The sequence below is a fragment of the Lemur catta genome, chromosome 15 (assembly GCF_020740605.2).
Source record: "Lemur catta isolate mLemCat1 chromosome 15, mLemCat1.pri, whole genome shotgun sequence".
In the NCBI taxonomy this organism is placed as follows: Eukaryota; Metazoa; Chordata; class Mammalia; order Primates; family Lemuridae; genus Lemur; species Lemur catta.
In genome coordinates this window covers 29,575,977-29,588,371 of record NC_059142.1, presented here as the reverse complement: position 1 = coordinate 29,588,371, position 12,395 = coordinate 29,575,977, and the positions used below count along the sequence as shown (strand labels likewise).

The following is a 12,395-nucleotide window of genomic DNA, read 5'->3' as shown; positions in this document are numbered from 1 at the left end:
GCCCTGGGGTGGCAGGGACATGGAAGGAAGCCAGAGTGGCTGCCAGGGGATGGGGCCCATTAGGAGAGGAGGACAGAGGTATTAATATGAGCAGAGGCTGGACCAGTGAGGGCCTTGTGCCAAGATAAAGCATCAAAGGAAATTTAAGCAAGGATGCTTGGAACATAATCTTGCCAGTCTCTCAAATGTGTTAATTCATTCAACAAACATTTACTGGGTGCTTTGTGTGTACGAAACACCGTTCCAGGCACTATGAGGACAGGGAAGATGCCCCAGGAGCTCACAGTCCTGTGGAAAAAGAAACAAGTATCACCCATAGCTCAAATCCCCAACTTTATAACCTGTGTAAATCCAGACCCTCTCCCCACAATTTATGGAAATTCCCACTTTCTTCCTGCTGATCCTGTCTCCATTCTCGTGTCTATAGGGGCAATCCCAGAGTGGACATGAGCCATTTGGGACACCATTCTAGTCCCCTTTATCATTTTTCCACAAGAAATACAAATCCAGTGGTGGTTTTGTGGACTTGGTGACTTTGCTGTGGATCTGAGGAGTTACAGTAAAGGATTATGTCCTACACCCTACAGCCTTCCACCGTCTTGCTGGTTTCCCACCAATAACCACCCACTTCCCCAAGGCCCAAGCTATTAATGGCAGGGGACTTTCCCCACTGTGCAGCTCCCCAGGAGAGTGATCTATTCCCCACTCCCTGCTGTGACATACCCCAGGACAGCCTGCTGTCCCCAGGATCTGGTGAATATCATGTGCTCCAGCTCCTCACACGGAAACACAGCACTGTCATACAGATAGCAGTGAGCTCCACAGTAGAGGTAAATTCAGGGTGCCCATGCAGAGGTGGCAAGGAAAGGGGGAGCCTATCCTAGCCCTGGGCTTGGGAGGGGGTTCTGGGAAGGACTCCTGGATAAATAGGGGAGATAGGAAGGGGCTATTTTAAGCAGAACAAATGACAAAGACAGAGAAGCCAGAGAGGGTATGGTGCGCTTTAGAGGGGACAAGAGTGGCTCAGTAGGGCCAGAGGATCCAGTGTGGGAAGCAGCAAGAGACGACATTGGGGAGGGCGGCAGGCCATGCTCAGGACAGCGGGCTCCACGCTGGAACAGCAGCGCTGCTACCGAGGGGTCTTAAGTCTGTCCTCTAAGTGACGTGATTAGAGAACTTTAGAAAGATTGTAGGAGCTGGGATATGGGGTCACTCAACCCAACCTCAAGGCTGTGAGAGCCTCAAGATCAGTAGGTACAGGATCAGCGCAGTCCCGGGGACTGAAGCCTTGTGATAAAGGCAGGCGGGCAGAGCCCAGGGTGGCAGTCCCTGTGGCCTGATGCCCACTCTGTTCTCCAACAACTCCTCTTGGGTATTTATGAGACCGAAAACTAAGTCTGCAAGATTCACAGACTGTCTGGACCTGCTAGAAGAATTCACACTAATTTTCAAATGTCTTTGAGTCAGCAAAACCTCAAATGTACTTTTTCCAGAGTTCTTTCTTCCTCTCCACCCCCACACTACCACCCTGCTGCTGCTTAATTCTAAAAGCCACATGGATTTCAAGGGAAACGGAATCCGTCTAGTCCTGGTTCATTCACACTTGAACCCTCAAACAGGCTGTTTTGTAAGAGATGGTGGACCTCCAAGACATTCTCACCGGCTCCCTTAGACAGCATCTTACTCTGAATCAGGAAATTGTATTTTGCTAGAACTTTATGTTCAAGTTCAATATTCACGTCAGAAGCCACGAAATGTGAGCAGGTTCTAAATTTGGAAAAACATGTTCTCCAATCTCTCCCCAAAGCATTCCTTCAGCTGTTGACTCTGGAGGCAACTTCTCTATACCATCCGGTGTTTGCTCAGAATGACACACGGAGCCTTCAAACACGGAAGTTGCTTACTCAGCAGATCAATATAGCATTATCCCCCAATAATCTGCTTTGGTTGAACGTCGTAGAGGGAATCCAATACATAGCCCACTTCCTTTCTCGGCAAAGCTGCTGGGTTGAGTACTGTTTCCACACAACACATCTGCCCTGACTTAAACTTTGACTTCCTACCAGTGTCCTTTCTGAGCTATTTGCACTGTGAACATAACGCCTAAAAAGATTTATTAAAAAAAAGAAAAAAAAAAGAACCAAGTGTCATTTTTAGAAAGGCGAGACACCCAACACATCCTACTCTGAGTAGATTTCTTTGACAGCTTGTGATGTTGCCTGAATGGTAAACATACCCTCAGACTCCAAGTAAATAGTCCACGGCCTGTAACCTGGGTATAAAAGAGGAAATTTTACACAACGTGGCCACAGACGCCTTGTCATTCCCCAGAAAATTAGAGGGTCTTCCAGTGACCCTGTAAATTTGTCACACGCATATTCTTCCACGACTTCAGGAACAGATGGGGCCTGTTTTGATAGTGTTTTCCAGCCCCCACAGATAACACCCTGAGGGTGGATGGAGGGGGACAGCACGACAGCCTGCCATTGCTTCCAGAAACTCAGCCTCGGGGCCTCCTGGGCCTCTGGTCGTCTGAAAGACACTTTGTTCGCACGAGCATGTCATTGCTGAAGGGAAGCAGCACTAACTTCTTTATTGGGTGGCCACTTTGCTAAAGCATAAAGATGTGAAAAGATTGACTAAATGAGAGGTTCAAACCCAGAGGATGGGCTGGAATCAAAGAGAGGCCGTAAGGGGTCTTAAAAGGCATCCTTCTGCCTCCAAGAAGGATCAGAGAGGTTTTGAAACCAGAGGAAGGTCTCACAGCCTCCCATGGCAACTCCAGCATGTCAGCGGAGATGGAGAAATACAAATCAGCATCTTCGATGCCATAACTATTGGTTCCCTTTCAACCAGGTCCCTCCAGCACTAATAATAGCAGCTGATATCGACCGAGGGATCCCCAGGTGTCTGGCACCGTGCTGAGCGCTTGATGTATTGAATGAAACATTAATGCATCATCTAATGCTCACTATCCCAATGTCGAGGAGGGAAATGAGACTCCAAGAGCGAGCAGCTGCGGAGGACAGCGCTGGGAGCAGAGGTATGCTCTGTGCGAGTCTCTCGGGCTCTCTTTAACTGGGCTTTCTCATCTGTAAGGCAGACAGACCTAATAGCAGTAGTATGATACAGAGGCTTTCTTTTGTCTTTTGTCTTTTCTGACGAGGTCTGTGTGCTTTATCATACCATCAGCATTTCCGTCTTGATTCTCATTTCCAAAGCACATCATTCATTCTTCTGTTCAGCAAATGTGATTGAGCACTTACTATTTATGTCACTGCCATCCACACTTTTAATCAGGGCCTTTTTAATTAGCCAATCCATTGCCTTTTCACATTGTTATCATGCCTTTAACAGCTTTGTGCTACTGTCTGTTTTATAAAAACTAATCGATGTCTGTCTTGTGCTTGTTTTTTTATACCCTGCTTTTTTTTTTCCCCATAGAGATGGGGTCTCTGTATGTTGCTCAGGCTGGTCTCCAACTCCTGGCCTCAAGTGATCCTCCCACCGCAGCCTCCCAAAGTGCTGGGATTACAGGCATGAGCTATCACGCCCAGCTGTTTTGTACTTTGCTATTCACAAAGACCTTTTATATAGACTTATTTATGTGATCCTTATGAAAACCCAGCAAAGCAAAGCAGATATAATATTATTTATTATTACTATTTTCCCATTTTATACACAAGTAAAGTGAGGCCCAGTCATTTTAAGTAAATGCTGGAGCCAGAATTCAAACCCAGACCTTGTGACACCTAAACCTGAGTCCTTCCCGGTACCGCACACAAGGCAAATGTGGACATCACCCGCCAGAGCTGCCATCTAACAGCAGAGCTCGTAGAAGCACCCCCAGGCGCAGTGAGGCAGGTCGGCTTGGTGATTACACATGTGGACTCAAGCCGGACAGCCCAGTTCTAAATCTTGCCTCTGCCACTGACTAGCTGGAAAACCTTGGGCAGGTGACTTAACCTCATGATGCCTCAGTTTCCTTATGAGTAAAAAGGATATAATAATAGCACCTACCTCAGAGGATTATTGTGAAGATCAATGGTTGATATGTATAGAGCTCTTAGGACAGTGTCTCGATTTAGCACAGGCCGTCTAATTGTCCATTGGTTTAACACCATCATACAGACAACTGAAAGCAAACAGGCTGTGCAGGGAAGGACAGAGTAGAGCGAAGGGCTCTGGCTGGGGACCCTGGGAAGAAAATTAACCGGAATTAACCATCAGGAGATGTGGTTCTACTCCTCATTCTACCATGTGCTGTCTGTGCATCCTCGAACCAATCAGTCACTTTACTCCTCTTTGATTTCCTCATCTGTCAGGGGACACAGTTCAGCCAGGCTGGGCAGGGGAGACTTAGCAAAGATCCAGGGACTCCCTCATACGACCCAGTGGCCCCTAGAGACTCTGATGAATGCGCCCAGCCACCCACTTTGGTTAAGACCAACTGAGGAAGATAACCAGTTAGTTTAACTTAAGACCAGACTGACGAACTCATCCTGGTTTGCCTGGGACTTTCCTAGTTCTAAAACTTTCACATCCCAGGAACACAATTCCAGGAAAACCAGGAGGCCTGATCATCCTAATTACGTCAGCCCCTTTAAAAAAAAAAAAAATGTATTTAATCCAATCAATCATTTTCCAGACTTTGTGGCTGATGTTACCATCTTCATGTATTTTGCCCTAGCTGTGTGGAGCTGTAAAATTACACAAATGCATTTATTTCAGAAGAATATTTTACATCATTACTGCAGCAGTCAGGATAGGCTAGGTTATCCAAGGTGACAAATTAACTCCACAAAACCGACAGCTAGAATATGCAGCGAACGGCACTACAGCTACAAAAGCAAACCAGCCTCACTTGCCATAAAGAGAAGGAAAATTTTTTAAAAATCAATGAAAATAAAACGATTAATTGTCACTAGATAGTGGTGCTGGCTGAGGTTTTGTCTGGCCCCAGGGGTCTGCTCACTCTTTGTTAAAAAGAGAAATCAGTAAGCATTAAAAACATCCTGGAATTTTCTCCTTTCCATAGCAGGATTGAACATAAAGTAAGTTTATCACTCTAAGAGTTACTGTAATTTAATGTCATGTCTGTCTACCACCTAAAATCATCTCCCTGCCACCAGCAGAGCACATTGCACACATTCAGGAAAACGGAATCAGAGACAGTGTAAAGGTGAGAGGGTAAAGGCCACCAGGTGAGAGGCCACACAACCTTGCTTTCTTCAGGAATCCCCACCTGCCCCAAAGGCCACCCAGGGAGAACTACAATGGGTCAAGAGACAGAGGAGCACACAAGAGAATCCTTCTTCCAACAAGATCAGCTGGGAAGATCTCTGGCAAAGCGAAGTAAAGCAGCAGCAAAGGACTGATGACTTTTCGACCTCAATAAGGCTCAGCCGGCTCCCCAAAGCAGGCTAAGAATGACAGTGAAGACTCATCATGTGGCTGAAATTTCAAGGGCCTGTCACTACTATTCCTTCCAAAAACATAAAAGTGCAAAAACTGTTTTGCCACCTAAGATTGGTTACCCAGACAAATGCCAAATTGTCCCACAGGAGAGCCCAAGCCCACCCTGTATCACCTTCCCTTCTCCAACCCTTCCAATTCCATGCCTTGTCCACTCTCTGGCTTCAGATGCCATCTGTGAGCCAGTGACTCCCAGTCTCATACACCGGCTCAGCCTATCTGCTGCACCCCAGGCCTTACCCAGTAGCCCCCCTTGGACATCTTACCAGGACCTCAAACTCAACACGTCAATTGAACATGTGGCCTGGTCTGCCCCAAACCAGTTCTCCTTTCACCCTCTACTACTTTGTTTGAACTCAAAACCTGGGAGTCCTCTGTGAATCCTCTTTCTCCCTTGTCCCCATATCCAATCCTATCACTCCTATCCCCTAAATGTCTACAGAATCTACCTACCTTCTCCCCTGCCCCTATTCCAAGCCCGCTCCCAGCCTACTACAGAGGTTGCTAATAGGTCTCCCATGCCACCTTGGCTTCTCTGTAACCCTCTCCAATACACACTGCAGATACCCATTTAACGCAAATGATGTTTTTTTAAATGTAAATCTCATTACCTTCTTTTCCTTCCTTAAAATCCTTCCCTTGTATCCTATAACCCTTGTCATGAACCCTCAAATCCTTACCCTAATCCTAACGACAGCCATCAAGCCTGTGGATGGCCTCCCCTCCCTGCCTCTGCAAGCTCGTCCCAACTCACTCCCCCTGCCCTGTGCTTCTCTCCACTCCAGCCCTTCAAGGCCTCCTCTGGGTTTTCAAACCTTCCATGTCCTCCACTTCAGGGTCTTGCACAAGCTTGGAACAGGCTACCTCCTCTCTTTGCCCAGCCACCTCCTGCTCATTCCTCATCACTCAGCTTAGACAGCAGTCCTCTGGGAAGCCTTCCCTGACCCCCGGGCCAAAACGGGGTCCCCTACCCCCTCTGTAGACTCCACAGCACCCCGAGCACATTGGCCTCTTCCTCACAACCCTCAGCAGAGCAGTGGTGCTTGTTCCCCATTAGGCTGCACCCTCCATGGAGAAGGACCCACCAAGACCCCCACACCTAGCACTGGGCCCAGGGATATGGCAAGTGCTCCGTACACATTTGGAGACCGAGTGACAACTATGAGAATCTGTCCCAAGCAGTCTGAGTCCCACCCACACACAGATCTGTGTCCTCCTCTCCGCCCACCTTCTGCAGAAAACTCAACAGCACGCATTCTGGCCTTAGAGAACGCCGTATCTGGTGACACCACTGGGAACGTTGACAAAAATGCGGCCGTAGTGGGTTCGCCCAGCTCTCAGGAAGGAGTAAGTATCGAGTCATGCTGTGTCACTCACAGGAAGAGCGTGAGCTGGTGCCGACGGCGCGGGGTGTCCCAAGCCTTTGGTCTTGGGTTTCTCTTCCTTGGGTATTTATTTCCATCCGGAGAAGCTGGCTGACTTCATTAATTGTGAGTGTGTGTCCACCCAAAGCAGCCCTACGCCGAATGTATGGAATACCAGGCCTTATATGGGCATCCTTGTTGATTTATATGTTGTTAATAAGCAACAGGAAGTGAATGTCTAAGGTGAAATGCCAAATGCTTGTCTTCCCTCGTCGCCTCAAAGGAGCAAGGTTGTTGGTTTGGTGTGTTCTTGGTTTTTAATGGAATAACAACTTTTTAAATGAAAAAGACAGAGTTATGAGGCCCATGGTCGTTCAATGAACTGTACAGGGACAAACATACAGTTCAAAGTGGCAGCAAAGAATGCAGATTCTGTGTCCAGTGTCTCAAAATAAGAACCACTAACACTTAATCGAGATTTGTGCCAAGCAACTTTCAAAGCAAATACATTCATTTATTTCATCCTCATGACAGCTCCATGAGGTGGGTTATTATCCCTATTTTGCAAAGGAGAAAACCGAGGCCCAGAGAGGTTAAGCCACTGGCTCAGTTAGTAAGTGGCAGAGCTGGAATTTTAACACGGGCAGCCTGGCTCTAGAGTTCAGAAGTAGCCGGGCTCCATGGGGATGCACTCAGTGCAAACCAAAGCCAAATCCAAAGGCCTGCTTCCAGAGGACCCAGACCCTTGCCTTTATTTGGTCTTTTCTCTCTGAGGGCCACAGAGAAGCTGCAACTAAAACCCTGGCCTCAAGGAGGTTACAGTTTTGCAAGGAAATCTAACCAGAGCACACATGATTTATAGTAATGTAAGTTAGTAAGTGTGAAATGCCATGCGAGGGGCCCAGGTGTTGTGTGGCAGGCTGTCCGAGGAGGGAGAGGTCCTGAAGCATCAATTGCCAGATCTGCATCCCTGCTGTGCAATTGCCAGCCTCTGTGACCGTGGGCAAGTCAGTTACCCCCGAGGCTCAACCTCTGACTCTGTAAAATGGGGCTGATGACGGTGACATGCTGGTTTCCATCTCATGGGATGGTGTAGGATTGAGCAAGCATGCAAAGCATTGAGGACAGGGGATGTATTCAGTATACATTGGCCATGATTATTTCTATCAGAGGAGTTCAGCATATCATTACTTATTCACAAATATATATCAAGTACCTACTGACAATGTACCAGGAACTGCACCAGGTGCTATGGATGCAAAGAAAAACGAGACAGCAGCCAGGCTTTCAAAGAGCTCATTGTCCAGAGAAAGGGATAGTGGGGGAAATGGGTGGCCAGGCAGGTGGGAGTGGTGGGTCCTTGCAGCAGGAATCAGCAAAGGTGCCTTGGAGGAGGGTGACAAGGACGCGGGAATGGGGTGACAGTGTTCCCCCCATGTGCAAAGCACCAGCGAGGAGGCAGCTTCAGGGCATCGTATCTGCTGAGAGGGTGGGACGGAGGGCGGGCAGTGCCTGCACACAGCTGGCTCCAGGTTCCAGGCAGGTAGCTGTGGTGCTGTGAAGTCTACCTCCAAGTCCTGAAGCCTTGTTTACCTCCAGAGTTAGCCTGAGACAAAGGAATAACTAAACATGGAAGAGGAAATCTAAGTGGGTTGTTTTTCTCTTTTCTTTTTTGTGCCCTGTTATTTGCCTGTTAGCCAGACAGGGATAAAACTAAATTTATGTCTCACCAAAGAGGCACAGGAAAGTGAAGGGAGAGAGAGAGAGATCGCACAGGGCTTTTTTTTTTTTTCTTCAAAGTGTCTCCTCGCTGGAAGCCTCCAGATCTGTCTCCCGGGAGCGGTTCACCCTCCAGAAAATATGACACTGTATTTCCTGCCCTTGTTTGTTAACACACCCCATTACCATCCATCTCAGTTTCATGTAACTGCCAGCCGGCATTAACGCCCTCCTCCTCGCCCAGGCAGAAAATAGAAAAGGAAGAATTCAGCAGATCCCCGCCTCCCCCCCCCCTCCCGCGGCACCCTCGGCGGCACCAAGATAACGGGAGCAGAAACCGCAGTTGGATCCTTATTCTTCCAGCCCAGGAATCCAAAGGACGGGACGGTTTAACCACCTTCTGCATTTTCCTGCAAAGAGAGCCGGCTTGTTATTTCGGTTGTCTGGGCTCCGTTCTCTACTACGGAGAGAGATACATTAATTAATTTTTTTTTTTTTAATGTGGGGCAGGACATGTTGCAAACTGTCAAGAACTGGCAGTGGGCGCCCGCCCGGGTCAGGTGAGCGGCCGGCGGCGCCTGCGGCGGGGACACACTGACCCCCAGTGGCCGGCCGGGCCCTCGCAGGCCCTGCGCCCGCCCTCGCTCCCGGCGGCCCCAGGCTCGGTAAAATCGCTCCTTGCACAGAGCAGCTCTGTGTGGGCCCCGCGGGTGTGGCCGGCGCTGCGTCTGCACCGCCTGCCTGGCACGCACGCGCGCGCGCACACACACCCCCATGCCCATCTTCTCTTCCAAACCAGAGAGGCAATTGCTCTTCTCCTTTTCCAATCCCAGGGAACACAGATTCCTAAGAACCTCAGTAAGGCACGTTTCTCTGCTCTTGAGGAGTTCGTGGGAAAGGCAGGCAGGGTCCCGGCCTGACCCGGGCCGAGAGGAAGGGACGGAGCTGGCACCTGCGGAGAGACTCTCAGTGCCAGGTGCTGCGCACACCGTCATCCCACTGGAGCCTCGCGATAGCCCCAGATCTGGAAACTGAGGCTCTGGCTGTCAAAAGGCTTGCCAGCGTCACAAAGCTGATGTTTTCATCGATTTTATTGATTTTATTGATTTTAATAAACAAATATTTACCTAGCACTTGTCTACCAGGCATTCTTCTAGCACTTTCCCTATATTAAAATGACGTATGTGGAGCCCTCATCATAACCCTATGGGGTAAGTACTACTGTTACCTTCATTTCACAGATGAGGAAACTGAGGCACAGAGAAGTTAAGTAACTAGGGAGCGTGGGTCCAGGTTAAACCCAGGCAGGCTGGCTTCAGAGTACTCTTCAACCACTGCACGGGGCCGGGGGGAGAGAGAGAGAGAGAAAGAAAGATACCATGTAGAGATGCTTTGTGGGAGGAGGTGTGTGGTGAGCTCCCTGCAGACCCAGACTGTATCACCACCTTTAGAGTCTCCCATCTGCACTTAGTGGGTGCTCAGTAAATGCTCAACTGGACCAGACCCCGAGGGAAGGTCCAAGGAAGGTGGGAAGGTGGGAGGGAGGCCAAGAGCCCTGCAAGAACCATTGCGGTAGAAGAACAGGCTGCGTTCTCCACTTGCACAGCCATGAAAATGTATTTTCACACACACCCGCACTGCATGTCCTCTTTCCTGGCCAGTACAAAGGGATTAGCTAAACTGCAGTTGACCATCCCTCACTCCACACTGATGCGATTAATACTGTCTAAAATGTCGGGGCCCCACTTTTGTTTATCTCATTTGTAGACCCATGAAGTAGGTATAACCAGCCTCCATTTCAACATGAGAAAATAGAGGCCTTTTCCAAAGGGGCTGAGTAACTTGTCTCAAGTGTGCCTAAGTAACAAGCAGAGACCCGCACAGCCCAGCTTCCTGACTCCAAAGCTGCCTTCTCACGCTGTCACTGTCAGCCAGGAACACCCCACAGGGGCACGCCCAGCCTCCTCCATCCCCTGCCCAAGCAGCTCTGACCTTCTCCCAAGCAGTTCCTTGAACTGGCCGGGCTTGTTCCTGCCTTCAGACCTCTGCCCTGGCCATTCCCTCAGCCTGGAATGCCCTTCCTGTACGCGAATCTTCACATGGTTGGCTCCTTCCTGCCGTTCCGGTGTCAGCTCAAATGTCACCTCCTCCGAAAAGCCTTCCTTGTCCACCCAACCTAAAATAGCCTTCCAGTCACTCTCTATTGCATCACTGTTTTATTTACTTCCCAGCAGGTATTAATCCCTGGTAATTTCTCGTTTTGTTACTATTGTTAGTCCCATCTCATGTCTTAGAAGGGCTATCAGTTACATGGACAGACATAGATAGCTCTACCCACAGTAAGTCATTTAATCTTCACAACCACCCTTTCCTGTGGGTTCTGTCATTAGCCCTCATTTATCCTCCAGAAGAGGTTCAGCAACTTGTCCAAGATCTCACCCTTTATAAGTTGTGATCTAGTCACTATAAAAACATCAGCCCTTCAGCAAAGAAAAGACAACTGAATTTGTAAATGGGCAAAGGACTGAAATTGACGTTTCTCCAGAGAAGATGTGCTTATGGCCAATAAGCACATGAAAAGATGCTCAACATCATTAGTCATTAGTGAAATGCAAATCAAAACCACAATGAGCTACCCCTTCGCACTCACTAGTATGGATTAATTTTTTAGAAAAATGGAAAATAATACGTTGTTGGCAGGCATGTAGGGAAATTGGAACCCTCATACATTGCTGGTGGGAATATAAAATGGGGCAGCTGCTATGAAAAACAATTTGGTGGTTCCTCAAAAGTTTAAACAGAGAACTACCATTGGATCCAGCAATTCTGCTCCTAGATATTAATATATAGCCAAAAGAATTGAAAACAGGTACTCAAACAAAAACTTGCACGTGAATTTTCATAACAGCACTTACCACAATAGCTAAAAGGTCGAAGCAACCCAGATGTCCATCAACTGATGAATGTATAAACAAAATGTGATATGCCCATACAAGGGATATTATTCAGCCATAAAAAGGCGTGAAGTGCTGATACATGCTACAACAGCGTCAGTGCCCTTAAAAACATACACTAAGTGAAAGAAGCCAGATACCAAAGGCCACACACTATATATGGTTCAATTTGTATGAAATACGTAGAATAGGCAACTCTGGAGAGACAGAGAGCAGATCTGTGGGGGGCGGGGGCTGCAGGGAGGAACAGGGAGTGACTTCTTAATGGGTTACAGAGTCTCATTTGGGGATGACGAAATGTTCTGGAATTAGATATTGGTGATGGTTGCACAACCTCGCGAACATACAAAACACCACTGAACTGTATACTTTAAAATGGTGAATTTTATGATGTATAAATTTTATCACAACTTTTCTTTTAATCAGCCTTTAATCAGTTTGTCAAGGGGAGGGAAGGAGGCTGAGAACCAGGCTGTATGTGACCGATGAAGAATCCCCTCTGCTCCTACAGGTAGTTTCCGCCCCCGATACATGAGCCATGCCTAAGGTGCTTAGCACAGTGAAGCCCTTCCTTCCCTGCCTGGACCTGGGACCCGGCTCCGTGTGGGTCCCCCTTATTTTTAATTCTGCTTCCCTCCTTCTCTCTTTCGGGACCTATCAGTCTCATTCCCTTGCGCTCTGTCCCACACGCACATATTCAGCTCCTAGTTCTTTTGAAACACCCTGAGAGGCAGGTGGGAGGTGGACGAGGGAACAGTCTATGCACCACGGTTCTGTGTACCCTGGGCAAGTCCCTGCATGGAATGTCAGGGCCCATGGAAGGCATCTGGCACGCAGCTGACGCCCCCGCCAGGTGAGGGGTGCAGCTGAACCCCGATAAGAC

General features: G+C 48.4%; 1 long non-coding RNA gene across 1 annotated transcript; it reads right to left on the bottom strand.

The window, feature by feature from the left end:
• Nucleotides 1-217: 217 nt before the first annotated feature.
• LOC123620455 lies at nt 218-6,751 on the bottom strand. The gene is made up of 3 exons (XR_006728842.1): nt 6,704-6,751; nt 4,021-4,197; nt 218-288 (listed from the first exon to the last, which is right to left on the bottom strand). It is a non-coding gene; the product is annotated as an uncharacterized LOC123620455 (long non-coding RNA).
• Between the last annotated feature and the right edge of the window lie 5,644 nt (nt 6,752-12,395).